The 26,748-nt window shown below is 45.2% G+C and overlaps 1 long non-coding RNA gene across 3 annotated transcripts; it reads left to right on the top strand.

Moving 5' to 3' along the window:
* Positions 1 to 8,175: 8,175 nt before the first annotated feature.
* Positions 8,176 to 26,546, top strand: LOC106031016 (uncharacterized). 3 transcript variants are annotated; one of them, XR_010831797.1, is made up of 6 exons: positions 8,734 to 14,902; positions 14,983 to 15,094; positions 21,519 to 21,738; positions 21,972 to 22,121; positions 22,675 to 22,727; positions 23,984 to 26,546. It is a non-coding gene; the product is annotated as an uncharacterized lncRNA (long non-coding RNA). The 3 variants fall into 3 exon arrangements; XR_007161526.2 differs by lacking the exons at positions 8,734 to 14,902; positions 14,983 to 15,094 and adding an exon at positions 8,176 to 8,696; XR_001204079.3 differs by having other exon boundaries at positions 8,738 to 15,094.
* Positions 26,547 to 26,748: the final 202 nt, after the last annotated feature.

The raw sequence follows: 26,748 nt of genomic DNA, 5'->3' as shown, positions 1-26,748 counted from the left end.
GGTACGTGAAAAAGCACGAGGAGCCCCAACAACTGAGGAAGGGGGGCTGATGGACTTGCCGTAATTCACAGAAAAGGGAGCTGGGGCAGGAGAACAACTCCAGCTTCTAGGAATGGTCAGGAAAAGCAGTCTGCCAGGAGAGCCCAGCAGCCCCAGGCCCCCCTGCGCTGCGAGCCCCTGGCACTCGGTGCAGTGGGGGTTTCCGGCAGCCCCCGGGCAGCAGGCATCAGCTGCCTCTCTTCTGGTTCACTGCGAGCCTGGTCCTTGTAAAATTCAGCCCATGTGCTGGTTGGAGAAATTGCAGCGAGGTTTATGAGTCCTCCTCCAGCCCTAGCCAATAGCGAGTAGCGTGAACGCTTTTACACATGCAACTTCTTAATTCCCACCGCAGCTCCGGCTCCCTGCCCTACTGTTTTAATGCCTGCACAGATCTTATAATAAAACCCAGGAAACAGATAGGAAAATGTATTTTTTTCCCTATTTACTACTGAGTTACTAGCTCAAAATAGCTTTGTTTCACAAAATCTAGAAGTACTGGTGGATTTTAGCATGATGATGAGTACCCTTTAAAGAACAAAGGGAGCTGAACAATGCAGTCCAGAATCCTTTGGATATAATTCTCATTAGTAACAATTAATGCTAGCTGTTCAGGGAAGTATAGTTCTCAGCTTCAGAGCTTAAATGACTTAACCAGATTTTTTACGAGGGCACTGTATCTAGCAACTCCAACTGAAAAACAATGCAAGTTTCTGGAGGCAAAGCTTTGGCTGCTGGTTGTTGTTGATCAGCAACTATTCAGGAGCTTTTATAAAAGGCAGATGTGATCTTAGCTCTTTCTCTAGGAAATAAAAACAACGAGGTTTCAGCCTGGCTTTAGGAGCAAGTAATGAGAATTACCATCCTATCGGCACAAGTCCGCAGCCTCTAGCAAGGCTTGTAAAGCATAGAAATACACCTTAAAAAAGCAGCTAAGGTATATGCATGATTCCCGGATTGATGGTGCAGTTTTATAGCTCCATTAGTCATCTCAGACCAGTAAAGAACAGGGTTTTGAAAAGCAGCAGCTTATACTTTAATGGTTTTGTTCCCATGTATATGCACACAACAGATAATGATTTCATACAAGATCTTAAAGGAAAAGTGGATCAGACAGCTGAGGTTTCTTCCTGTTAAAAATAACAGAAATCTCAGCTAAAGAAAGTGTTTAATGGCCCCCTTAGCCAAATAAAGTTTGTCAGCAGTCTTTTAGAGGAAAGAGATCACCCCTTTTCTCATTTTGCATTGAATTACTGAGTAACCCAGGAACAGGAGAAAATGTGTTGTGGCCTTTAAATACAGCCTCCCTGGATTTCGGAAGATAAAAGATGGGAATGAGAAAGAATTGTTGACTGGAAAGGATGGGCATTTAGGTTTCGTATTTTTCCTGAGATTTGTGGGTTGCCAGTCCTTTTTCTTTTCTTAGCAAGCTGATGTTTTGGACAAGGGAAGATGTTAAAAATAGCATTCTCTTGGGTCTTGTAAATTCGTGTGTGTTTACACATTGCAGATTAGATTAGTGAGTTTCTAGAGGCTGGTGACCTGTAGTGCCTAAAAAGTTAGCTTTCTTAGAAGGAAAATAGGAAGTGTTTTTATACTATATGGGCTTCTCTATTAGACAAAAAACGCATGTTGCTACACCGTTTCTATTTTCTGTATGAGCTGTGCTTCACTATGTGTAATTATCTGCTAGAATGCATACTCTGCATGTGTTTTTGGTTAGAACTTCTTAAAACATGGGTTTAAAGTCTGCATATTTTCAGCCTAGTCCTTTAATAGCTCATATAAACTAGCATGCGTCCATTGTGCTTGTGGAATAGCTATTTATAATGTATATTTACAACTATTTAGCTTAGAGGTTTTGGTAGCATGTGTCAAGACCAATATTTCTTTTCCCTTTACCTCACTAAATACGATTAACTAATGCATATAAAGAGAAACTTCCAATCTCTCTTCTTAACTCTAAGAAATAAGTCTGCATAGTGTTTTGTAGGTGAACTAGAAATGAAATGAGATTTTTTTTTTCTTACTGCTTTTTTCAGTATAGAAACAAATGGTCTAAACTGAGCTGGAAAATGCTTTTTATCTGGAAAAAAAAATGTTGCAGCATCTACTAATTCCATATTCTCAGCTTCTAATTATCTTCCTGTATGCCATGGTCTAGTTCTCAAGGACAGCCAGTGAGATGAGTGATACCTTATATTGCCCAGGTAATTTCCTTGCTCAGTGGCCAAGGGTTTTCTCGTATGGGAGCATTCAAGATCTTTTCCCTTTGATCATGTCTGCTGCAAAATGAGACTGATTACAGCTGGGATAACAGCCTGGGCTTTGTTGGGAAGTGTGATATAATGGGCCTTCTCAAGAGTTTCTATGCAAACACTTTTCCCCTGCCTCCCACTGTTGCATATACACTACCTTGCAAACAATGAAACGCTTAAGTGACATGCTCTGGTTTATTTAAATAATTTTTATGTCTGCTCAGGATTTGGTTTGGTTAAGTCCTGCCTTGGAGTCTTGAAGTTTGCTTTCAAATGGTGTCTGACTTACAGCTCTGTAGTACTGGCAGTATCATACACGTGTGCTTTTGCTGAAACTTTTCACTGAAAGACCCAGAAAGAAATGCATAACTTCCAAAAACCTCAGATGGCCCCATTTTTCCAGCAGAGGTACAGCACTTGTGCTGGATCCGTAAGGAGAGTACGAGGAGAGGGAGAAAATGTGCCTACCACTTGTGCTGGGGAGAGAATTAGGAAAATACTTGATGGCTGGGCCACTGATCCCTTCTGCTTCCTATAAACGCGCTGTGGCTACAGCTATCATAAAAGGGAAATTCCTAGGTATCCTTGACGCTGCTCCATTGCTCTCAGTAACGCTGGAAAAGTCAGTCGACTGCTGGGCTTGATTGCGCCCAGGGCACACAAGGAATGCCAGCAGCTGCTATGCATTATCCTCCGGCTGCTCCCAGCGGCTGCGGGGCTGTGCTTACACCCAGCCAGGCACAGAGGCTTCCCGGGGGCTGGTCGCACCACGGCCATCCCGGTTTGTCCCCGTTCCCCTTGGAGCTGGTGTGGAGCCCGGGGGATGCTCTACGAGCATGAATGCAAGAGGCAGCAGCCTTGTGTGACATCTTGGTGTCTCCCCACCTGAGGGAGAGGGATGGAGGGAAAACCTCACAACATGAGAGGCAAAATTAGCTGGGTTGTTCAGGTGCTGCCACTGCATTTCCTATGGCATGGCAGGAGGGTGGCCAGCACAGGCAGTACAGTCCCTAAGCGTGTCTGCTCCCCTTTGGGGTAGGTTTGGCTGCTGGGCTCCTCAGTAAGGCCCCAGAGCATCACCCTTTGGGGTCTGGGAGCTGTCAGGGGAGGGAAAGAGATGCTCTGTTTGCAAGGGTAATCCTTCTGATCCTCTGGAAAGGTAATCCTCTAGTCCTCCAGCGTCATTTATATGGAGGCACCGTCTCGTGAGCCTGCTGTCTTTTGGGCTCTGTCCTCGTGCTTGAGTTCAGCTAGCCGGGCTCACAATGAATCAAGCCAGAGGCAGCTTATTTTTTCCCAGGTCTGTTTACTGATGCTATCACTTTCTTTTAGCAACAGTATCTCAGTTTCTGCTGCGGCACTTGCATGATCCTGAAGCCGGTGAGCACTGTCTGTCAGCTCCCCAGGCAAAGGTCAGTAGCTGCATAGTGGCCTCTGGATTCTTCGGATACCAGCCCTTGTCATGTGGGGAGGCATTAACCTTTGGCCCTAAGTAAGCGTCCTCATATCTCACCTCATTTAGTCTGGCTGGCTATTTGATCCTGCCCGATATAATAATCTTCCCTTTGGCATCCTGCAAATCCAAGCCCTGTCTTGAGGATTTCCAGTATGCCATCCACCTGATGCTGGTGGAAAATACTTCGTGCATTGCGCCCAGCTCTGAATAAGCCCTCAGAGAAGGAGCTGCAGGAGAAGATGTGGCCGTGCCTCACAGACCCTCCTGCTGACAGAGGCCAGGGGCTGGGGGACCAGTGGTAGCTTCTTCCCTCTCTTTATCAAAAAGAGTGATAGCCACAGTGGGAAGAAGTTCATGCCTATATCAAGTGGCTAAAGTGTTTTTTTTTTTTGGGTGGGGTTGTGGTTTTTGTTGTTGTTTTGTTTTGCTTTGTTTTGCTTTGCTCCTAATTCATTGCAGGTGACTCACCGAGAGGACCATGTCTCCACTTGAGTCATTTATTCCAAATCAGGCTCTTGGGACAAGCATGAGACCTTAACATCAGATAAGAAACATCATCAGATCTTAACATGTTCCCCCAACCTGAGGTTTTCCTTGCCTCCTCTTCATACAGAGCTGGGTCTGGGGCTCCCCGCTCCTCTGTGCAGCACTACTCTTCCAGCCATCTTCTTGGTTTACCTTACAGGTAACCTAACACGTTTCTCTTGGGTCCACCTTAGGGCTGCACGTTAGGTCTTTTCAGTTCAGCTCTGACGAGCTATCATCTTACTTCCTTGCGATGAACAAACAGATGTTTTCTGTGTTACCTGCTTTAAGAGTCTCGCTGGCATGTTGCTTCTTTCCTTGCCTCCAGCAACAAGCAGACATGTCTGACTAATTGCAGCAGAGCCACACAGGCACCTTTGTTGCAACTGGGGCAGCGTGCTAAAATGAACAAATTTTTTCCATGGCATAACACCTGGCAAATGGTGTTGAGATAAAATAGCAGGGTATAAGCACTTGTAGGCTTTTCCCCCTGTCTTGTACTGTTCAAAAGGGTGAAAGCAAGGCAGGTTTGGAGATGAGGCTGCCAAAGCGTCCAGTCCCCATTTATCACAGCACTTCCAGCTTCAGGTCCCTATGGTGGCAGCTCTTCCCATGAAGTACATCTCACCTGGGCCAGAGCCAACATCAGGAGGAGGAAACGGTTAGTTTGGAAAGAGACCCCTGCAGGTAAAGCCTGACAGCCTGCTGGTTTCTTTGCTTGCAGGTATTTCCTGTGAATGCCTTAGAAATAAGCAGCATTGAAGGCTTTGCTGGTGCCTCTTGCTAGTGGGAAAAAACAGGGAATTTAGAAGAGTAGGCTTCTAGGCAGCCCACTGATGCATTTCAGTCTACCTGTGTGCTTTTTAAAGTGTGCCAGAGTGCTGTGAAAGACCAGAGAATATCGGTTTTGTGTGGGCTAGCCTTTTCCTGGAGCTGGCATGCTGGAATAACTCTCATGTGCTGAAGCAGCCCATCTAGGCAGCTGAGGAAGAGCGTCCCTGTGTGTTATGAATTTTATCGTGTCTGGCTGGACTTACAGCTGTGTTCACCTTCTCATTCCATGTTTATTACCAAGGTGCCGCTCGCTGACCACAAGGGTTTGTCCTCTCAGTACTCTCTCAGCTGAGAACAACCATTCCTTTTGTCTGCTTTTCAGTACAGGTAAAAACCAAACCAAAGCCATACCCACCCTTTAGTCATTTTCTGCTTTTCCAGTGTTGCCATTCAATTTTTGATGTTCACACGTACATTGGAAAATTGGGAAATCTCCTGGTACGTTGTGTAACATGCTTATCATATTCTGCCAAGCACTGCCAGCCTATCGCTAGTCTTACAGACTACCTTGCTCATTTGAACCTCATTGTCAGGTTTATTCAAGCTTAGGCTTGAGTTATCTGCCTTTTATTGAAGGTCTGTCCTTTCTCTCTACCACTTTCCCATGCCTCGTGCTATCTTGTGCGGGGAGGCAGCACACCGCTCTGTGCTCGAAAGCCTCCTCTCTCCGAGGACTTGTGCAGCATCTCTGCAAATCGAGTGGTAGCAGTCCAATTTCAGATTAGGAAATGGAGGCAGACAAGCAATTCCTCGTTTGCGTAAGAGTAGAAAAGCGGGGGGAGGAAAAGCTGGGGATCGAACCCAGAGGAGCTCGTGGACTGCCTGTCATAACAAGAAAGGGGAGCTTGCAGCAACTTCTTTTTTCTGAGAAGATCTATTAAATCTTCTGTAATTACTTTAGTAAACATTAATAGGTGGGGAAATAAAGGACAAAATGTTCTTTTCTGGATCCCACAAGTTACTTAGTGTCTGTCATAGCCATAATGGATTAACAGTGGCCCTAGGGTAGGACCGTATCATTAAAATTTTATTAAGCGTTTTAAAACCAATTAAAGAAACATTGCCAAATTAAGCTTTTTAAAATTTTGCAAAGTAATTTTCTTCTGTTGTTGGCAAAGCGCCTTTGAAGTGTTTGATCCTGAAATTTTTAATCGTTTCGAAAAAAGTAGCTACGTAAGCTCTTCTGATGCTGGCCCTGTACGCTGATAGCTATTCAAGTCATGCACATGCTGTTGTAGGAAGGCAACAAAAATTTTCTAAAATGGAAAATTATTTTTCCTAGCACCTTTAATGTATAGGTGTATTTTAAATCTTACTCGTAGTCTCATTAAGTGACATTTTAGACAGGAAGTTTTGGGTTCTCTTTCCACTTCGATGATGTGTCTTTCAGATAGTCCTTCCTGAAAACTATTAAGTCTCCAAACTGAGAATTGAGACAGTACCTTTGTCAGTGTAGTAATAATTATTAAATAGTCTGTATGTCTGATTTCCACTGAGGTGGCACGAAAAGTCAAGCTAACATTTCAGGTATATTATTCTGCTTATTGTAGACATGGGTGTAAAATGCTTTTTTTTCTTCCATGCAGAGCATCAGCCTGGATTTGCAATGGAGAAGCAGCTCTTTGAAATGAAAAGGCTCTGTGGGGCTCAGTGTTTAAGGCAGAAAGGAGACAAGTGATGTAGATACAGTCACAGTTGGCTTTTATGGGTAACAGTATACTTGCAACAATATGAGAAATATGTATAGGAACTACAGGAAAACATTGATGCTGGGTCATAGGATTTGCTTTGAGTTGTATGCAGCTCGGGGAAAGAGGCAGACTGGGACTAAGAGGCTGGAGGCTGCCAGAGCCTTGGGCTCACCCCCTCTTCCCAAGTCACAAACCTGTCCCTTGGGCTACAAACCTGGAAATAAAGTGAGCACCCCTGAGGTTACAGTGTCTGCTCAGTGTGGAATAAGACTGGTAAGGTGTGGCTTTTAGGACTAGATGTCTTCATTGTGATGATTTCTTTCATGTCTTGATTTTGAAACAGAAATTGCTTTTGTTGGGATCAAGTGAAATGGACTGTGTGTGTGCTCTTTTTGCTGTCCCTTGTCTCTCTGGGAATTGGCTGGTTTCATCCACCCTTAACCCCCTGCCTGTGCTTATTCCTTGTCAGATCCATCCATGTCTCTTTACTTCTAAACAGTTTTTTAGTGGTTATTGAGATTAAAACTGCAGGATCCTTGCTGTTTAAGAAGAAGCCCATCAGGGCACCTCTTGGGCTGCTTTAGCATCCTTTGAAGGAGAGAAGCAGATCCTTGGCACCTGGAGCCCCTTGGATGTGGTCCACCTACTGGTGGGGCTGACACGTGCCTGGGGGATGCCACAAGGCTGGACTGAGAGCCTTGGGATGCCCAGCTGGCACCCAACAGGACCATTTCTTTGGCTCCCTTCAGTATAAATCCTTGTTACCGTAGCACTTCATCTGGTGTGGCAAACACGCATGGTTTTTCTCTCATCTTTTCCCCGAGGAGGGTGGGGGGAGCCTGGTGTGGGCAGTGCAGTGTTTCTGCTTTGCTCTGGTTATTTTAGAAACAAACCTAAAAACATATGTTCGTTTCAGTTCGTTTATGTGACAGAAGCAAGGCTGAAGAGATAGGCCTGGAAAATGGGAGCTGAAACCCCCCTCAGAGCCACGCCGTGCTCAGGGATCCTGTTACACGGAGTTTACTGCAGGCTGGTGTTTAAATTTCACTACAGCCTGCCCAACCATTGTATTTTTAAAGGTCCCTTTCTTTAAAAAATCTCTTATTTTTGTCTCCTCCTTTCTTCACTTTGTCCTGTTTTTCCCTTCTGGACAATCTCATTTTTGGAAATACACTCTGTTCTGCAGAAATCTTCATATATATACTAAAGAAACACATTTGTACAAATATCGATAGTCCAATTTTTCATCTTATCTAGATTCTTGTTGCGTTGCATGCTGTTCCCTTGCTCCACAATTCTTACCTACATTTCCACGACTCTGAAGGCAGCCTGTGTCCCTGAAATAGGTATGTGTTAATAAGGCAACAAGGGGGATTGGTAGGAAATGGCAATGGAAAATTTTCTTGTGAAAAAGTCAGAATTTACACGTCTGGTTTTCATTCCTCATCAGAGCAAAAGGAGAGTCTGATGGATGTTGGTAGGAAGAAAGCTGGGGAGGTTCCAGCAGATAACGCCCTGACTGGTGGGGACAGAGGTGAAGGGACAACTGGTTTCGAGTCACAGCTTGGGCTGCCCCCAGATGCAGAGCTGACCTCCGCCTCTGTGAGCTTGCCTGCTGTGCCAGTCTTTAAAGAGCTGGAAAGGGGTTTTTGTTACTGTGGTTGAGCTATTGAAATGTGATTATGGTGGCCAGGGAAGCTCTAGGTTAGCCATCATGGTGTGAAAAAGCTGAGATTTTTGATGAGTACTCCTTCTTGCTCTTCTTCCTAGTGACATTGGTGGGAGTTCAGCTGTAAATTTCAGTGGGAGCAGGATCCAATGTCTAAACCACGATGAGTCCCTCTGGTAACTGCAGACTGAAAACCATCTCCTCAGCCACTTCTGAAATGTCTGTATGTAAGTAAAAATGATCACAGTCCTGTTTGTTTCTCAGCAAATGTATTTGCCAATAAACTTTCCTAGATTTTATTTCTTAAAAATTTTAATTAAATAAGAGGTCAGCTCTATTTGTGAACAAAGCCGTCTGAATGCAATGTTAACAGAAAGCATCAGGGACTTTTACAGTTTTTCCCTGTGGCTGAGTGCTGCTGCAATTGCTTTTTAGAAAACTCAGTGCATATGATTCTTTTTGTATTAGAAAGTAAACAGAAAACACATGCCAAGTAGCCGCTTCAAAAGGTCGCTGCTGCAATAACAGTGCTAGAGCTGCGCAGAAGTCTCCTTATGAAATGGAAAAGCAGACAAGTTGCTTTCAGGTCTTTTGGTACAAAACTGCAGCTCCAGCCAGCTTAGTGAAAGGTTTATGAACCTTCTGGAGAGCCTCTGCTGCGTGTAATGAACCTACACGGATGTTTTGCTACTCCTCTGAAACTGTGTGAAACCCAAGAGTTTGAGGATTCAAACCAAGAAGAAAAGAAGGGAAGAAGCACTCCTAGGGTGGGAAATCCTGGGCAAACACCTGCAGAAATCATGGGTGGCGCTAGCAGGAAGGCTGTGTGGGGGGATGGCCGTCTCCCCAGCTTTTGGTGAGGATATCCTACTTGCTCTGTGGCCGAAGTCAGTACGTTGACGTCATTTACCCAAACCAGAGTTGTACCAGGAGCCCCCTGTGACATGGTGCGAGGTGCCAGCTCTGTGCATGGGGCAGGCTGCGTGGGCTTGGCAGCCGCTGCAGGGGGATTCTCTCTTTTGGGTGTCCCTAGGGGTTTTGCCTTGGCAATGCTGATGTTAGCCTGGGCTAACATCCTGCTTTTCAGGCAGGACCCGTAGCTGGGGTACGGTCGTCTAAGGTAGCGTGGATATCTCTGTGCCTGGAGTGTTTTGCATCCCACGCCCTGTGCCTGCTCCGCTTTTTGCATAGCGTGGCTTGTGCAGGATATCATCTTACTAGAACAACGCTTCTGAGATGCTGCTGTAACTGGAGATGCCCTGACCTTCCAGTCACACGCTAGCTCTTTCTTGTGCCAAAACAAAAAGGTAAGAAAATAGAAACTAAAAGTATAGAGCAATCACTGGGTATGTGTTTGCTTTGCTGATCCTGAGCCTGTAAATAATCTGGTTCACCAGCAATGTTTCTGTTTGGGGTTTCTGCCTCACTGCTGCTTGGTAACTGGCTTTGAAGATGCTTGGTGGTTTTCTTTGCTTTTTCAAGGGAGGGAGAAGGAAGATAAGAGTGGGTTGACTGCAGCTGTCGGAGGCCAGTGGGGCAGGAGGCAGAGCTCGCTCTCCATGTGTGCTGTGGGAGGCAGCGTGGTGACCAGGAAGGGCTGACAGCAAGCACGGGAGAGGAGGGAAGCACAAAAAATAGCACGCATTCACATGGCCAGGTTTTCCCTGGGCTGGCCTGCAGCACTCTGTTCCCAAAGCCCATCCTTAGGCAAGGCTGCTTGTCCAGGTGTGTGTGAGAAGAGCTGCACCCTTTTACTTAAAGCTGTGCATTTGAACACGTTTCCAGTGAACTAGTGCAAGTGCCTGTCCTCTTATTTCATTAGGATACTGACTTAATTATTTTTTCCCCCCAAATAATTGGCTTGTGAGTTATTTTAGCTCAGAGATAAATTAAGAGCAGACTGAGATTAATACACGGTTTTCACACCTCCTCACACACGTTTGTGATATGGTATTTAAACTTATAGAAAACTCTGTGTGAAGAAAGCTTGGGAAACCATGGTTCCTTTTCAGAAAGGTGAAGAGGAACTGGTTTCCATTGTACCACTGAGGCTTTTGTGGACTTCTTGCAAAGCGATCCCCAGGAAGTCTCAGCTGTGACTCACAGTTCCCAGGCTCCTTCCCATGATATCAGCATTGCAGTCTCCTCTAGCGGCTCCCAAGCTTTTTGCTTGCAACCTCTTGGAGAACAAATGCACACTTCTCTGTTGAAAGAGGCAAGGATGAGGGCATGGAAATTTCTGATGTTTGCAGTTTAATTTCAGAGTTCAAATTTTAGAGGTGTATTTTGTGAAATGGATAGGAGGCTGTCGAGGCCAAATGGAAATCACTGGAACAGCTTGTACGGGAGGGTGGCTTCTTGCATGCAGCAGCATATGAGGAGCCTTTGTGACAGTCCTACAGCTCTTCTGGAGCTGTCTGCTGGAGAGATGCTGCTTTTGTAACTGCCTTTTGGGTACAAGAGAGCTTATTTCTGTGAGAAGCAGAGCCCTTTTCTTGCCCACTGAGTCTTTAAACCAAGCAGCATGAACCCTAAGCGATGCAGCATGACTTCCAGGTTCCGTGATACGCATGGGTGATTTTGCCAGCATTGTTCATATGAAGTGGCCAGAGAAGCGGGGGAACTTCGCATGCAGCAGTTCCCCTCTGAATTGTCCCACGAGTGCCGTCCCACCGGACCACCCCGATGCAGAATACAGCAGCCGTTCATTAACGCAGAACAGAGATCCGGGGCTGGCCATAGGAAGCAAAAGCCCTAAAGCACACTGCAGTATCCTTGTTCTCCCTTCACAAAGCTGCTCTGTGTTAAACTATGGTATCGACCCACACTGGCGCACAAATGCCTTTCGTCAGGGGTTTGCACGCTGTGTTATACGAGGCTTCAGTTAAAAAACAAACAGCCAGAACCTGTGGTGATTTACTGTTTAATGGTATCGGAAGTGAGTTTTGATCGGGGAAGAAACGGGAGGACCGTGCTCCGCTGCAGTGCCAGAGGGAGCAGGGTGCTCGGGTGCCACGGTTGTCTCATGGTGGCTGCAGAGGAGATGGGGTTTTCCAAAATCTTGGTCTCACGTGGCTCTCCCAGAATGCAGCCCACAGATCCTTATATGTTTAATAAGGTGCTAAAGCAGAACTCGAAATGTTCATTCACAGTCTCCTGTTCTGGATCATTTCATTGACCATCTGGTGTTGATTTTTTTTTTTTTTCTTAAAGATGCTTTGCATCCTGTGCATTACTTTCTGTTTACCCTTTGGGCCCCAGCCTGGCAGAGTGCCTGGGAATGTGCCTGATGTTCTGTCCCTTCCCAGCTCAGCAAAACACCAAAAACAGTGTGTAATGATAAGCTGTCATCTTCCCTCTCCCACTTCATCCTACCACCTGCTAGGGAAGCCTTCGGGTGGAGGCTGAGAGAAGAATGGGAGAGTTTGCACAAACAGCATTTTTCTTCCCAAGGAGGTTTTTAGCGCTTGTTTTTGCGGCTCGCTCACATTTGCATGCTTGAATACTGATAGCAGCTGGGCATCAAAGTGGTAGGAGAGAGAATTGTTCAATGGGAAAAAAAAGTCCATTCATGGGTCCAAGCAGAATTATACTTTGACACTGAGAGCTGAAAGACTTTCCATCTGAACCTCCTTTTCCCCCACATGTTAGTGCAACTGCTAAAATGCAGTCATGTTTTGCACTGTGATGATTCAGTTTGTTTGCTTAGCTGGAGGAAAAGGGAAAACTCTACCCTTTCTGTAGTGACCGGCGTGAAAGGGCACATTTAAACCTGAGGAAGAGCTGGCAGCTGCAGAGGAAATCTGCTGGAAGGCAAAACCCAGGGAACTGCAGTGAGGGGACACTGGAGGTTTTTAGTATGCCTGTGTATGCATGCATGGGAAAAAGAGAGCGGTAAGAAGGACCCGATGCCCACCACGTTCAGTTGGAAAGGAAAAGCAGAGCCGGCCGTCGTGACAGGCAGACTCGGGAGCAGGTTTTAATCTCTTGAAGGACCTGGTGTCAGTTGCTGTGGGTGGACATTTGTCCCGTGGGCACCCACTGCCAGTGCTGGGTGTCCATCAGGGCCACCTCCAAGCCACAGAGCAGTGTGCTTCTGTCCCACTGCGGCGTCCCCTCGGTTCTGCCTGCAGAGGTACCTCGGGAGGGCATGCGCCTGGGCTTAGTCCTCCGCTCTGAGCAGGCTCTGCTGTGCTGGCACGGCACTGCTGCATAAGCTATTAAGTTAAATCAACTTAGCTGTTTTTAGTTTGTTTAAATGGCCTTTTACAGTGCTGTGAGTACGTTGTTCTTAAACCAAACCTTTTTGTTGCGCTTATCTGGATGTCTTGTTTTGTCACGCTGATGAAGTTCTTACTCGATTTATTTAGTCAGCATGCATGTTGCCTAACAGTATGTTGTCCTCTGCTCTGGGATCCTCTTTGGTTCAGGTGGTACCACAGCTTTTCTAGGAAGAAAGCCAGGATTTCTCTGGTCATCGGGGTGCATTCACATTTGCTTGCTGCTTGCCTTATCTCTGTTTATATTACACTGCCATTCATGACACTCCTGCACCTGTCCTGTGTTTGTGTGGTGCCCAAAGCATGACACCTCTGTAGCTTGTGGTTTCTGTGGGGGATGAAAAGCCCCACAGAGAAAGGCTAGAGATTGTTATAAAGATCTCAGTGGTGCATTTTGTTCTCCTAAATGAAATTCCTGCCACAGGCCTTCCTATGCGCTGAAGCATAGGAATCCATCTGAAAGTGCCTTCACTCCCTGTGTGTTTATTTTCAAAGTCCTTCAGGTTTTGTTTGTCTATTTTGTCGTGTCCAGTTTCTTATCTGATGCCTTCTGGTTACCTTTCTAACTCAGAGACAAAGTCCAAAGAAAGATTGGCATCTACTTACGGAGGGTGGGGTTGGCAGAGGAATGGATTAGCTCTGCCCCCTTTTTGATCTGAATATTGTCCTCATAAAACAACCCCAGCTGAGGTCTGAAAGAGTTGCATGTCCTGCAACTACTATTGTCACAGTCTCCACATGGAATATATGTCATCTTAAATTAAGGGACAAGACTGCTACCCCATGGAGCTGTGGCATCAGGGGTGATAGGGCTGTGAGGCATGTTTAGTAGGAGAATTGACTGCTGGCAAATGTCCCTCAGGGCCACTTTCAAGGACGCCCAAGGATCAAGGTCCCACATCATGTCCAGGCACTCCGCCACACTGCTTCATCATCCCTACTGCTGGAAAGCAGGCCTTCAAACTTCACATGGGTCTTCCTGTCATTTAAAGACTATTACTTCTTACCCTGGCCCCCAAAATAATTGTGTATGCTTTCTGTGTGCTCTGCCTGCTTTAACATTGAGTGTTTGTATTTCAGAGAGCACACAGGAGCAAAGAAAATTAACTCAGGCCTCAGAAGGTGACTTGCAAGCATTTCTGGCTGAGCAGGATCTTGGCTGGAAGACAGAAAACTCTGCTTATACCATACCAGTATGGTCTTAAAGCACCTCAGGGTGTTCTGGCTGCTGGTATTTAATGAGTGGCAGTGCATGGACACTGCAAAAGGAATACGAGAAGATGTGTTACAAAGCAGTTATTCCCTTATAACACGCTTGTGATCTGCCATGTGGCTGGAGCAAGGCCCAGCAGTGACTGAGACCTCATTCAGGTGAGGGTGAGCGACCTCGAGTGCGTAAAAGAGAGAATGTGAAATATGTGAGCACAGCAAGATAGCAGACAATCTTGTGGTGATTATTAATGGCCATGTCCAGGTAAGTAGCATGGTGAGTTATTTACAATATCCCCTGTTGGTAGAGAGAGTACTGCAGTAATGTTAATGAGGGGGGACAATAAATAGTGAGGAAGCTAATGGTGGTTGCTTTAACTGGAGACCAGACCAAAATCCTCTCCAGGGCCATTTAGTTGGCTCTCCTGACACTCTACTTGTGCAGAAATTACCTCAGCTGTCAACTGCTTCTTCCATTCCTGCTGTAAGTGACCGAGGTGATGGTGGCGATGTCACTCTAGTGGTCCATGATGTAAGGTGTGAGTAAGTTTCAGTCTCGGGAGACAAACGCACCTCCCAAACAGGCACGTCTCCTCAAACACCTTTTCAGGTGTCTGAACAGCCTTCTTCAAGAGGCTGTGCAACTGCAGATTTTTCCATGTTTTACCAAAGCGACAGGAAAAGCAGTGCTTTCCGACAGCATTCCACAGCCATTGCTTTGATTTTGGAGAATTCATTTCAAAAAAATGTCTAGCGAGCTGAATAAAGCTGAATTAGCAAATCACAGATACCCAGAAGGAACAGTGTCCTGTTTATAAGGAAAGAGTGCGGTTACTGTGGTCAGACAGCCGGGCCACAGGCCAGGTCATGCCTCCTAAGCATATTTTATCTCGCCTCATGTCACAGGCAGGATGTGGGGGATGTACGAGTTTCTCCTCTGAAAGGTGAGTGCGATTCACAGAGAGTGCAGGCTGGCGTTACTCCTGTGCCGGCTGCTTTGCCTTACACCAGCTTCTTCATGAAGGTATCGGAGGAAATCACCTCAGTGGCATTCCCCAGGCAGTCGGGGTGGCCAAGGCAGGCTGCGACCAGGCCTGAATGGACCCCTTCTTCTCGGCCAGGTGCTACTACTTAAGGTATGTATCTGCTGGGTGAGCTGGGGTGTGACTGTCATCCTTAAACCACTTGTGGAGCTACCGTGGGCTGGAAACCACCGGGCTGGAGGCAGGGGCCCTGAGCGTCCTTGTTGCGCTGACCTGCCCTCGCTGCTGATGCTACGTGCGGACAGGAAGAGGCTCCCTGGGCTGCAGAAGCAGCTCTGCTCCGCCGGCTGGAGCTAAGGGGACGTCTAGTGGTGGTATTTCAAGATCCATATCTCCTCGTAATTACAGGGATCTGTTTTTTCCGCTGTTGCTACAGCTTCCTCCAGAGTGATTTTGTGGAGGGCACAAGTGAGATTAGAAGTGCCTTGTGTCATGTTTCCCTTGAAAAAGAAACCCACCAAATTCATTTACGGGATGCAGGTGAACTCCAGCTTTCAGTCTGTGCGGGGATCCCTCTGTGACAACAGGAAGACTTCCAGCTGCAGAAATGGTGTAACTGGTACAAAACTGATGCTGTCGTCCTGACTTGGCCTGATAGGCTGTGTATGGCCTCTGTCTTTCTGCACTGAGACCCCAGATCTTAGGAGTGATTTGAGCTCCACAGAATATGTAAGACATTTTTGGCTCTGGCAGCGCTGTGAGACCCCACTGCACAGCACAGGCACTCTCAGACTGGCTGCTGGTTTCTCAGTGCTATGCACTGATTTCCGTGGTCACATATCACCTCCCCTCAGGCAGTCGTTGGGGCCTTATCATGGGGTAAAGCTGAAAGAGACAGCACCATATCCCCCTTTTCCACACACTTACATGCTGCTGAGACTATAGCAAATGTATGTAGCTGCATGTATCAGTGCAACACGATACAATAAATAAATAGTGAAGGAAGATTAAGGGGGGATTGTTAATATTATCCTATTTTCTTTTTGGATTTACAAAGATTAAATATTTTGCAGTTGGTGGTAGGTTTGCTCTGAGGGAACGAGCTGGCAGAAAGATTCCTTTCTAGCAAAATGATCTTTGGGGCTGTGCCAATAACTGGTGGAGAAACTCAGGTGCAGCTCCCAAGCGATGCTGCTGAAGACCATTGCAACAGGTAGACACGTTAATGTACTGCTGAACCACCTCCTCTTTCTCCCCAGTCCAAGAAATGCATCGTGTTTCCTCAATGCAAAGGAACTAATTACTTATTTTTCAGGCTAATAAACCAAATGCAATGTATACACGCCCCCCGATGTGTTCTGGAATTGCTGCTGCTGCAGTCACAGTAGGGGAGGATTTCACTGCTGCTTTTGCTGTGTTTTTCTTGTGGCACATTATTTAGACAAAGCTGTCTCTTGTTTCTCTCTCTCTCGCTCTCTTTTTTTTTTTTTTTTTGGGCAGAGGGAAAGTTCTGCTCTAGTTGGACAGTTGGACAGTTTTCTTTTCTAAACCCCCTGAACTGATTAATTTCCTTGAATGTCTCTTTCCTATTTCTCAATAATTCTTTCTCTTTTTCTTCTTTCCTTTTTTTTTTTTTTTTTCTTTTTCCCCTTCCTTGAATGAGGAAACCTCCTCAAAACCAGTGACCAGCAGAAAGACCTTGGGTAATAATCCTTCACCCTTGTCCATCTTCTTTATTTAGCCCAGACTTTTCTCTGACTTTCTGGCTTGTACATGCCTGAGGCCAGTCATTACCTTGATTACAGAACAGCCTTCTATGATGTAATTGCTCTGGTGCGGAGCGGGGAGCACAGGCAGAGCTCAGACACCTACCTTTCCTTCAGACAAGCTTATGAAAGCTTGTCTTGTGCTTGAGGCTGGCTAAAATTCCCCGCATGATGTACTGAAGTGGTTCCTTTACTGTGGATTCACACTGATTTTTTTTTTTCCAATTTAATTTCTTCCTTCTCACCTCCCACATTTTTCCAATGTGTAATTTTAGATTTTTAAAAAAGTTCATGTTTTTATTTAATTCTTCCCTGTTCTTCCTTGCTTTCATACACTTAATATTTTGCCAAGAAATGTACTAAAGTATGTGAAGAGCAGATTTGTGGGTGGGGGTACTATTCCCCCCCTTGCCCCAAGACTCTCCCTGCCCTTGCTGCACAAGTGTATGTTATTTTAACTTCATTACTACCTGAAAAAAAAATGCAGTTTTAAAGTCACAGGATTTTATTTTACTTTTTGGTGTGCTGTGACTTCTCTAAGGCGTGAGGTACTACTGAAGGGCTCTGTCATGGGAAAAGATAGCAAATGCCTATTTCTTTGTATCAGCGAGTTCTGCAAGGATGACTTCCCATGGTAATATCCCCTCTTATGGCTTCACCTCACTCTTTAACACCAGCTACTGCTACTTTGGGGTGCGCTGCAAACAGCAAACCCCTGGAGGACAGGAGAGTCCCTCTCGTTTGGAAGAAAGCTTCCATGTCCTAGCTATCCTTACAGAGAGTACCTCATTGCTTTCATGAGGGGTTTTGTCCCATGCTGCTTTGTGACGCACTGGAAATTAATCTGAATTTCCCATTTTTTTTTTGCAGTGTGTCACTATTTTCCACCCATCTCACCGACCAGATTAGATTTGCGGGTGCAGGGTCTAAGCGAGGGTGGTGTGTGTATGCGTGATGTAAATCTTATTCCTTCCTCGTGAGATGTCCGTGCAGGAAGCGTGTATTCCGCACGGGTGTACTGGTGTGCAAGGGATGCTCAGAAGCCCCCCGGCTCCCGGCTGCTCCTCCAGTGGAGCAACAGTGCCAGCTGCTGGCTGCTGCCCCTGGCCGGCCGGCCTGCCGGGGGGCTCGAACGGGCTTCCCTGGGAGGGCACCCTGCTGGTGGTTTGGGTACTCATCCGTGGCTTCTCCCTTTGGTAGTTAGTCCCTGTTTCCGTACCAAAATAACATCCTCATGCGGTCAGGTAAGCCCATACTGGTTGCTTTCTTTGGGATGTTTCGCACTGTTGTTGTTCCAACAGGTTTTTTTGTGTTGTTTTCGAGCCCCTTTCCTCCAACTGTCTCTGCTGTGGGCAGTGGAGGGGCCATGGAAGATGTCATGTGCTTTCTGGGATGATTTTTTAATTAGTTTATGGCAGCAGCAGTACAAATTCTCATTTGTACTACGATCACTGTCCGCTCTGGCAAGGCAGTGACTTATGTGTTTTTGTGCAGGGCACCGCACTGTGGTTTTGGTCAGAAAAAAGAGGAGGAAAGTGGAGGGGGCAAAGAAGAGAATGTACTGACACTTATGAACATATGTTTCATTTCATTAAAATTCCAGTGAAATGCTTCAATAGAATATGTATATATATATATATTTAAAGAGAATATCAGTTGGAAAAGACGAGTCTGTTTCCTTAAGAGTTTTCCACAGAAAAGCGTTCTCCTTTCTTGTTTGACCCATAATCCTTTGTCTTGCCCTGTCTCTTTCCCTTTCCAGCCCACAGTCATTTTCTAGTGGTCATGGTGTTTGCAAAAGATGCTGGTGGGGAGAAAGGAATGGGAAGTAAGAGACTGGAGAAGGGAGAAAAAAAAAGGGTGGTGGTGGTGGTGGGAAAAGTAAGAAGAGCGAGAGCCTTGCAGGGAAAGGGGAGAGGAGGTGAATGGGTGAAGCAAGTAACCTAGGAGGATGATTGAGGGAAGTTTGCTGGAAAAAAAAAAAAAAAGATGGATGGGAGGAGAGAAGCAGCCAAACAAGCTGAAAGAGATTTTGATGAATCAGGGTTTCTGTGGTTTTCTTGTACCTCCCAAAACACCATTCTTAACTCCCTCCCAGCCACAAATTTTCTTCCTAATTATTTTGGAACAGGGCATAAGAGGAAAACAAATAAATCAGCTATTCTTAAATACATGCGGCGAGTCCAGGCTGAGGCGCAGGTGGACTGCAGCCATACGAGGTCTTTGCATTGAGATCAGAGAGCTTTGGCCACCCAGCAGGCTTAGCACTGCTTCCAGCCCTCTGTTACTCTTTTACTTGGGTGCCTTATTTCTCTACTGCCTTCACAGGGAAATCTAAGCCAGCCGGTTCAGAACTGAAAAAAAAAAAATAATAATAATAAAATAATTGATACTACCTGGAAAGGCAAATCTCCTTCAGTGAAATTGAAACCTAAGATTTTTGGGAAGGTTTTGTCAGGTGAAGCTTATAAGCCCTATGACAACAGCAACTCAGCAGAGAAGTTGCATGCACGTGCAGCACTGCTTGTACTGTGGGTCCTGAGGCTGTCAGGTGCTTTGGTAGATGTCAGGAGCAGGAAATCTGAGCAATTAGGGAATAATCTCCGTCAAGTTTTCAAATCAGTGATTTCCTGATTCCCAGGGGTGCTGGGAATGATTCAAGAGTGAAATTTAGGTACTGCTTAACATCTCAGAAAGCACAAGGCAAATAAACAGAAAAGGAGTTTTTAATTCTAGGCTCCCCTAACTAAATAGAAAACTGCTACTGCCCTGAGCTAAAAAAAATTAAGGAGAGTTTGGGATTCTTGGGTTTTTGTTTATTTTGTTTATTCATTTGTTTGTTTTGTTTTTTAACTAATGCTTTTGAAAATTATTGTAAATCATTGTAATTGTGACTATAACAATAGCTGTAGGCAGAGAAAGAAGCAGATCCAAGCACTCCAAGCAAATCAGAATGGTAACTACTTTACAGTAACACCTGTGAGTGCCACTCAGCTGACTGCTCTCACAACTCTTTTTTAACTAATTTTTGTGAGAGGGGAAGAAGGGGGACATTAGTTTTGCTCGTTAAGATGGTTTTCTACCAAAAGAAATGTGTGCCAGACCTGGCACAAGGAACTGCGTAGAGGAGAGCGAAATGTAACCATACCCTTCCAGTGACAGCAAGCTGTTAGGCTGACCTTAGCCACACCACGTAACTTCGCCACAGTGTTTGGGAGGTAGACAACATGCAAGCATGTTCATATATGAGGGTAGATTTAATCTAATGGGCCAACTACACTGAGCTGGCATTTTGCACATAGCAAGAACAAAGCTCTAAAATAAGAAACGTTATTGTGATACTTGCATTTTCAGTTTGGATATTACGTGGCACTCAGTTGGATTCCTTCTTTGCGTGTTCACTGCTTGAATCACCTAATTGCTGTGTTTTATTTTAAATTTCAGAGTAAGAAGTTTTTATTTAGCATTATAACCTCATTTCACAAAGGATTTCTTTTATAAGAGTTTTGTCGTTTATGTTGCTTATTATGAGTCTTTCGAGGTCTGAAATTTTAATGTTTTATTTGTATCAGCTTTGGCTGAACCGATAAAATAACTGTTAAAATTGAATCATAAAAAAAATAAATAGAAAATCACAGATTTGGTAAACAGCAGGAACTTATTTGAGTCAGTAAAGGCATGTCTGGAAGCCTGAGGGAGGGGTGCCAGAAGTGGCTGGAAAGGCACCAGACAAAGCACAGGAACAATGGGACACGCAGGAGAACGGGATGTCCCCTTCAGGTGAGCTGTTCCACTAAAAGAACCCCCATAACAAACTTTCTAAGGTTATCAAAAGTAAAATAAAGCACATGCTCTGAAGGAAAGAGAGATTAGGACTGTTTTTTCCTATTAACTTGCCATTGGTACTCAGTGCTGCTGTGCAGCTTCCACCTGGAGACTTGCAGAAATCTTATGAAGCTCCTCGGGAGCTGATGAGTGGTTAAAAGACCAGTCTCAAGTTTCTGTTTGAACACATGTAGCATTTTCTTTCCCAATAAAACATCTACCTTACTGGTCTGGTTTGGACTCAGATGCCCTTGCACCATCCCTGTTTGCCCTGAACCACCCTTGCTTTCTTCCCAAAATCTCCAGGTTTCAATCTCTTCCTATGCACCAAGGGTCTGAACCTATCTCACACATCAGGAGCACATGCAGATGTGAGAAAAGGCATCTAACAAGGCATCACTTATGAAGAAGATTCTGTGAAATTGATTTCTTCAATACAACTGGTCTGTTTGTAATGACAGTGTTTTGACTATTACTGATATAAATAATTGAGCTGGATGTCATGTTAATATTTTTTATTTAATTGAACAAAATGAAAATCTGTCCAAGACATGTGGCTGAAATCTTGAAGATTTTGTTCTGAAAAAAAAAAATAATAAATTTTTCTTGGTTTTCATTCAAACACTTTTGTTTTAGATAAAACAATGTTTTTTAACCAATTGAAAATACCAATTGAAAATAATTTTTGGCAGCTCAACACAGGTAATTTAAAAAATCTATCTAGGAACATTTTTTAGAAGTGAAAATTTACCACGTCTCAGCCAGGAGAAGCATCAGTATTAGCAACAGTAATTCGTTCTCAAAGGTGAGATAAGAACAGAGCAATTGCAAGTGGGATTCAGGTACCTTCGACCCAACTGAAGCTTTTTGGAGGAAGGGACACAGCAGGTGACATCTTCATTGACTGTTTAGGATGTAAACCATTGTACTCTAGGATCTGGGGGTTGTTATAGTCCTGGCTCTCCCTCTACCCCTTTTTCTTGCAGGGCTGCTTTCTGACTGTTCCAGTGGTGCAATCAGACAAGCAACAGCACTGGCAGTGGGGAAGGGAAAAGTGTACGAGCCCGTCTAACTCCAGGCTGCAGCTGCTGTGTGAGAAGGAATCCAGTTACGCAAACCTCAACAGAAGCCATGCCTTGTTGCTGTGGGAGAATGCTCTTGGTCATTCCTCATCCCTTTTTCCTATGGGATACTTGAAAACACAGGGTTTGTATACATGTTAGGTCTACACCACTTTGCCTACTTGTTTCAGTGTCCGGGTTAAGGTGTAGTCTGTAATGCTACTGGGGGAAAGGGAATACAGCTTTGAGAGATGTTCCTCCTTATGTACATCCTTTGAGGGTTTGGAGCAGACCAACTGGGAGTTCATGGACTCCTAAGGGATCCTCCTTGCACATGAAATTTCCATAACATTACAGCTTTGATTGAAAATGTTCCAGGGTCAAACTGAACCAAGTGGAAAAGCCAGCAATCTCTCCATTTTAAGGAACATACCCTACTTAAAAGCTAGTCTCTGGCTGGAGTGAAGACGGACTGGATGACTTTGGTGTGCTCGAGGGCAGGACTGCCACCCAGAGGGACTCAGTCAGGTGGGAGAAGTACATCAACGGATACCTTAAGAAATTCAGCCAGGACAGATGCGGGGTTCTGCACTTGGGGTGGATGAACCCTGGTGCTGTTAGAGGCTGGGGAGCAGTTTGGCAGGAAAGGCCCTGAATGCCTTGACTGGGGGGGGGGGGCAATAGCCCTCAGAGGTACTGGAGTGGGGACAAGAGGCAGAGCAGCTTGGTCTGAGCTCAGACCTAAGCTTGCTTTATGCAAGTGGTAGAACTAAGGAAATAACAGGTTTCCATCCCCAGTCTGCCCCCATCTTGCCATGAGAAGCCACTGCCTCAGCTTTCCTGGTGCAATCGTTTATCTCACTAGTTTTAAACCCTGTCCTGCCAAGTGATTTGGGTTCCAAACCAGAAGAGCCCTGGTATAGCTGTGTTCTAGTTTATTTTACTTTCATGCAGGCGTGAGCTCCTCTAAAGCCATATACTCCTCTGAGTAAAGGGAACGGGTTACATGCTTTTTTATCCATTACAGACCCTAGAAATAACCTGCCCCTTACTGTGAATATATATATCTTTTTCCTAACAGAGAAGCTGTCCTGAAAGACGAGCATGGAGGAGGCAGAGGACCTCTGCAGCCAGGTGAGATGTTCGGGAGGAGGCAGGTGCTGTTTCTCCATGTGACAGCAGCAGGGTGGCATACCGTCCGGGCAGGGAGGTGGCAGTCTGTCCCTGCAGGGACAGCTGTCCGTCCCTGCTGGGACAGCCGTCCCTGCCCCACGGGCTGCAGCGGGAGCACCGTGTGCACGGCGGCGGCGACGGGAGCCGCGGTGCCACTAGGTGTCCCTTGTCACCCGAGTGAAGTACGCGGCTCGTCCCCGTGGCTTCTTTTTCCTCTTTTCACTTAATTCTTCAGGGAAACAGACTCCCTTGTAGAAAGGTGTTTGTTCTGAAGAGGTATTTCTTCCAGGGGCAACCCAAATTTCACCGCTGGTAGTGCTCGGAAATGCCGGGTAGCTCAGCTGGACAACGCGGCGGTGGCTGACTTCTGCCAACCCCAGTGCAGGCTTGGGCAGCGTGTGGGGGTCCTGGCAGCCCCCTGACAGAGCTGCTGGGGACGAGGGCACGTAGCTTTGGGGTTTCCTTGCACCCTCGTGGTGACTCGGACCTTTGGGGTGGGTTCCTATTGAAACTGACACCCATCGGGGACCCAGCCTTGCGGGGACAGCAGAAGGCACATGCCAGGCTCCTTGGGGAGGTCCCCAGGGCCATCTCCCTCCTCACTGGTGTGGCCATAGCCCCAAAAGCTTGGTGCCTCCCTGCAGGGAGGGGAAGGGGCTGTGGGGAGAGGCAGCAGCCCCTGGGGGAGGTGGGCTGGTGTGGGTATATGGCACGAAGCAGGGAGAGCTCTGCAAAGCTCTTGGCGGCAGTGCCTAAGGGAAACCTTCCTAGCCTGCTCCTTCCTGGCCTCCCCAAACCTCTCCTTACATTTCCCAGCCCCAGCAATAGAACTGTGCTGGTCTCTCCTGCAGTCCTTTAAGAGTTAATTCCTCCCTGTGCCGTAGACGTGTGGCCATGTTTTCACTGGAGTGGAAGCTGCGCTTCCATATGTCCCTAGCTCCCACAGCTGACACCTCGGCACGGACATCTGCGCCGCTTGGCAAGCCCGTGCCCTTGCAAGGATTCACCTGAGCTTGTGTGGGGCAACTCCTCTCTGCCACTGTCCCCCGCGATGCCCCGTGTACCTCGTGCTGGTGCTGCACACCTAGGCAGATGCACGTGTCCCCACAGTGCCCTGAAAGCATCAATGCGGGATTATCTGCCCGGATGGTGTTTAGTGCATTATAAGTATTTCTTGAATGTGGGTAAGAACTGATGGACTGTAATCTGTTTCTTAGGATGTGCTGCTGCAGTGTGCAATTGCAAAAACCAAGCTGTTGTGTATTCAGAGTCGCATCTGCCTGTCCAAATGACCAAAATGAAGTATTTGCTGCTTTCTACTTTATTTAAGCCTACAGGAGCCAGTAATGCTCATCCTCCTCATGCACCAAGGTATCCACATGTGCCACTCGCCAACCTGGAACTTCTTCACCAAGCAATGTCTGAGCAAATCTCCTAAAAACAGAGCAACTGCTCGCAGATTATTGTAATCATAATTTGGCTGACATAGCCTTTATTACTAACGGTGATGCTGGAGATGGAAAACCCAGCTCGATTCTCAGATCCCTGCTGGAAAGTAATAAAATAAAGAGGAACAAAATCCATGAGTGTATTTTCTACCAAACCTTTGAAAAACACAAAAATGGAACCCTGCCAATACTATTGCTGGCAATTTTTCAGACCAGAGCCTCTCTCTGAGATAGCATTAGAATTGGAAGTGCATTTTATATCTATGACATTAGTATCACATTGTGTACAAACGGAGAGCTTACAATTATTTGATGTTTACTGGTTTGCATTGTAATTATTGTGTGCTGCTCTTATATCTTCAGTGTATTTTTAAGCACCTTCCAGTAACGTAATAATTAGAAAATAACTTCAGTTATTGTGAAAAATGTGTTTATTTTGCTAACTGAATGAATGGAAAAAGGAAGTGCTTCAGTGGAAGTGCCCCTACAAAAATGGAAGGTATTGCAGTTTTTCAGTGAGGTCTTTGTTGAGAACATTGGGTAAGGGAGGTTGGCTTTTACATAGTCTCCTTTGTCCATCTTTGTGCAATGGCAGAATTCGCAGCTAATTCTGATGGCAGAAGCTTCTCCTGTGGTGGTAGCTGAGGATGATATAATGTCATGTACAACCATAGGAAACTTCCCCAAGCCATAGCTAGGACTTTGAATAACAGAATGAGCCTTTGGTACTAAGAAACAAGCCCGCAGTACTAAGAATACAGAAAAAGCTATTAAAATTTTAAACGTAAAAAGGGCCACTTGATAAAATCAGTAGCAAATAAAAGAGGAATGCAAATGTAATTTCATTGATTGATTTCACTCTGTCTCTTTTTTCATGTTAATATATTTTTGTCTCTTAATTCATAACCACACGGTAATTAAAAATGTAAGAAAAACTAACTTTTTACCATGCTAATTAAACTGTATGTCACATAGGCATTTGGGGAGAATTTCCCATGCTTTCCAGCGTGAATGGAAGGAAAGAGCAGTGGTGCTCACTTTAAATTCGATTTTTCTCTAGTACCTTGCAAAAAGGCTTCATTGTATTTTGATTAATCCATGCTTGGTCCACCTCGGATGTTTCCATGGAAACAGATTTTTTTTTTTTTCTTGATGGCAACTGTTAGGCTCAGGAAGGTTCCTCTCTGCACAAAACCACTCCAGCTCCTAAAGAACTATACATTGGAAATTTAATATACATAAACAAAACTCCCAAATTCCTCCTCAGTATCATTGTCATCAGTGCTAATAGAGAACTGTTTTCTTAATGATACACAATGGTGCTCTTTCACTCCACAAGAAAATAGAATAACCTTATTATTCTTTCTACTGCAAGAGAGCACTTTTCTTGGTCCAGAAAAATATTAGCCTGCAAACCTTTCAAAATTAAATTTTAAGAGTTCTGATGTGTGAATATTATCTAGTTCTGGACATAAATCATTTGGCTTAATGGCTGTTAAAATTGAATTAAACTTGTCTTGTAGATTGGTAGTAATTTGAACAAATTATTCTTGTGTCATTTTTTTTTTTCGCAAAGAAAAAAACATTCTCTTAATGCATGCTCCTATGATATTTGGAATAGATTTTGAAAATCAACCAATAGAGGGAGCATTTGTGTGGTATTATTAATCTAACGAAGTGGTTGGAAACATGGCCATCATTTCTCATGGTGTATTTGGACAGCATACTTTTTGTCTAAAATTATTAGAATTCTTAACCATTTGTAAAAATAGAAAAGATTTTGGTTTGGGATGTTTTAATTTTCAAAAAATCCAATCTTAACTTCTGCTGACAGTACAAGTAGCTATTTTAAACTGATGGTTGGGTTTATTGTCTGGAAAACTGGATGTTCTAGACCACAGAGAATTTATTGTTTTTGTTAAAAAGTAATTGTTGCTTAAAAATACCTAGAGGAAAACAATTTAAACACCTCTAATTGATATTTGAGTTCTTACTTTCATTACCTCTAGGAGTACTACTCAGACTTCAAGATCCCACCATATAAGATGCTGTAGAAATACAGAATGTAAATATGTTTGTTTGTTTATTGCAATGCCCTGGCACCAGTGATTGTAAAAGTCAGGGCAGAGATGACAGAAAAAGCTTCCCTTCCCTTCCCTCTTCCCTCTTCCCTCTTCCCTCTTCCCTCTTCCCTCTTCCCTCTTCCCTCTTCCCTCTTCCCTCTTCCCTCTTCCCTCTTCCCTCTTCCCTCTTCCCTTCCCTCTTCCCTCTTCCCTCTTCCCTCTTCCCTCTTCCCTCTTCCCTCTTCCCTCTTCCCTCTTCCCTCTTCCCTTCCCTCTTCCCTTCCCTCTTCCCTTCCCTCTTCCCTTCCCTTCCCTTCCCTTCCCCTTTGTGACATGGAATATGCCAAATGGAAGATCATTTTGAGAGCAAAATACAGTTTTCAAACTTCCTCCAAGTACATACTATGAATAGAAACTATATATCACGCTAAGGAAAAAGGCAGGAACCTCAGTATGTCAGTATGTCTTTCG

Source organism: Anser cygnoides, chromosome 1 (assembly GCF_040182565.1).
Source record: "Anser cygnoides isolate HZ-2024a breed goose chromosome 1, Taihu_goose_T2T_genome, whole genome shotgun sequence".
In the NCBI taxonomy this organism is placed as follows: domain Eukaryota; kingdom Metazoa; phylum Chordata; class Aves; order Anseriformes; family Anatidae; genus Anser; species Anser cygnoides.
This window is presented reverse-complemented; position numbering and strand designations above follow the sequence as displayed.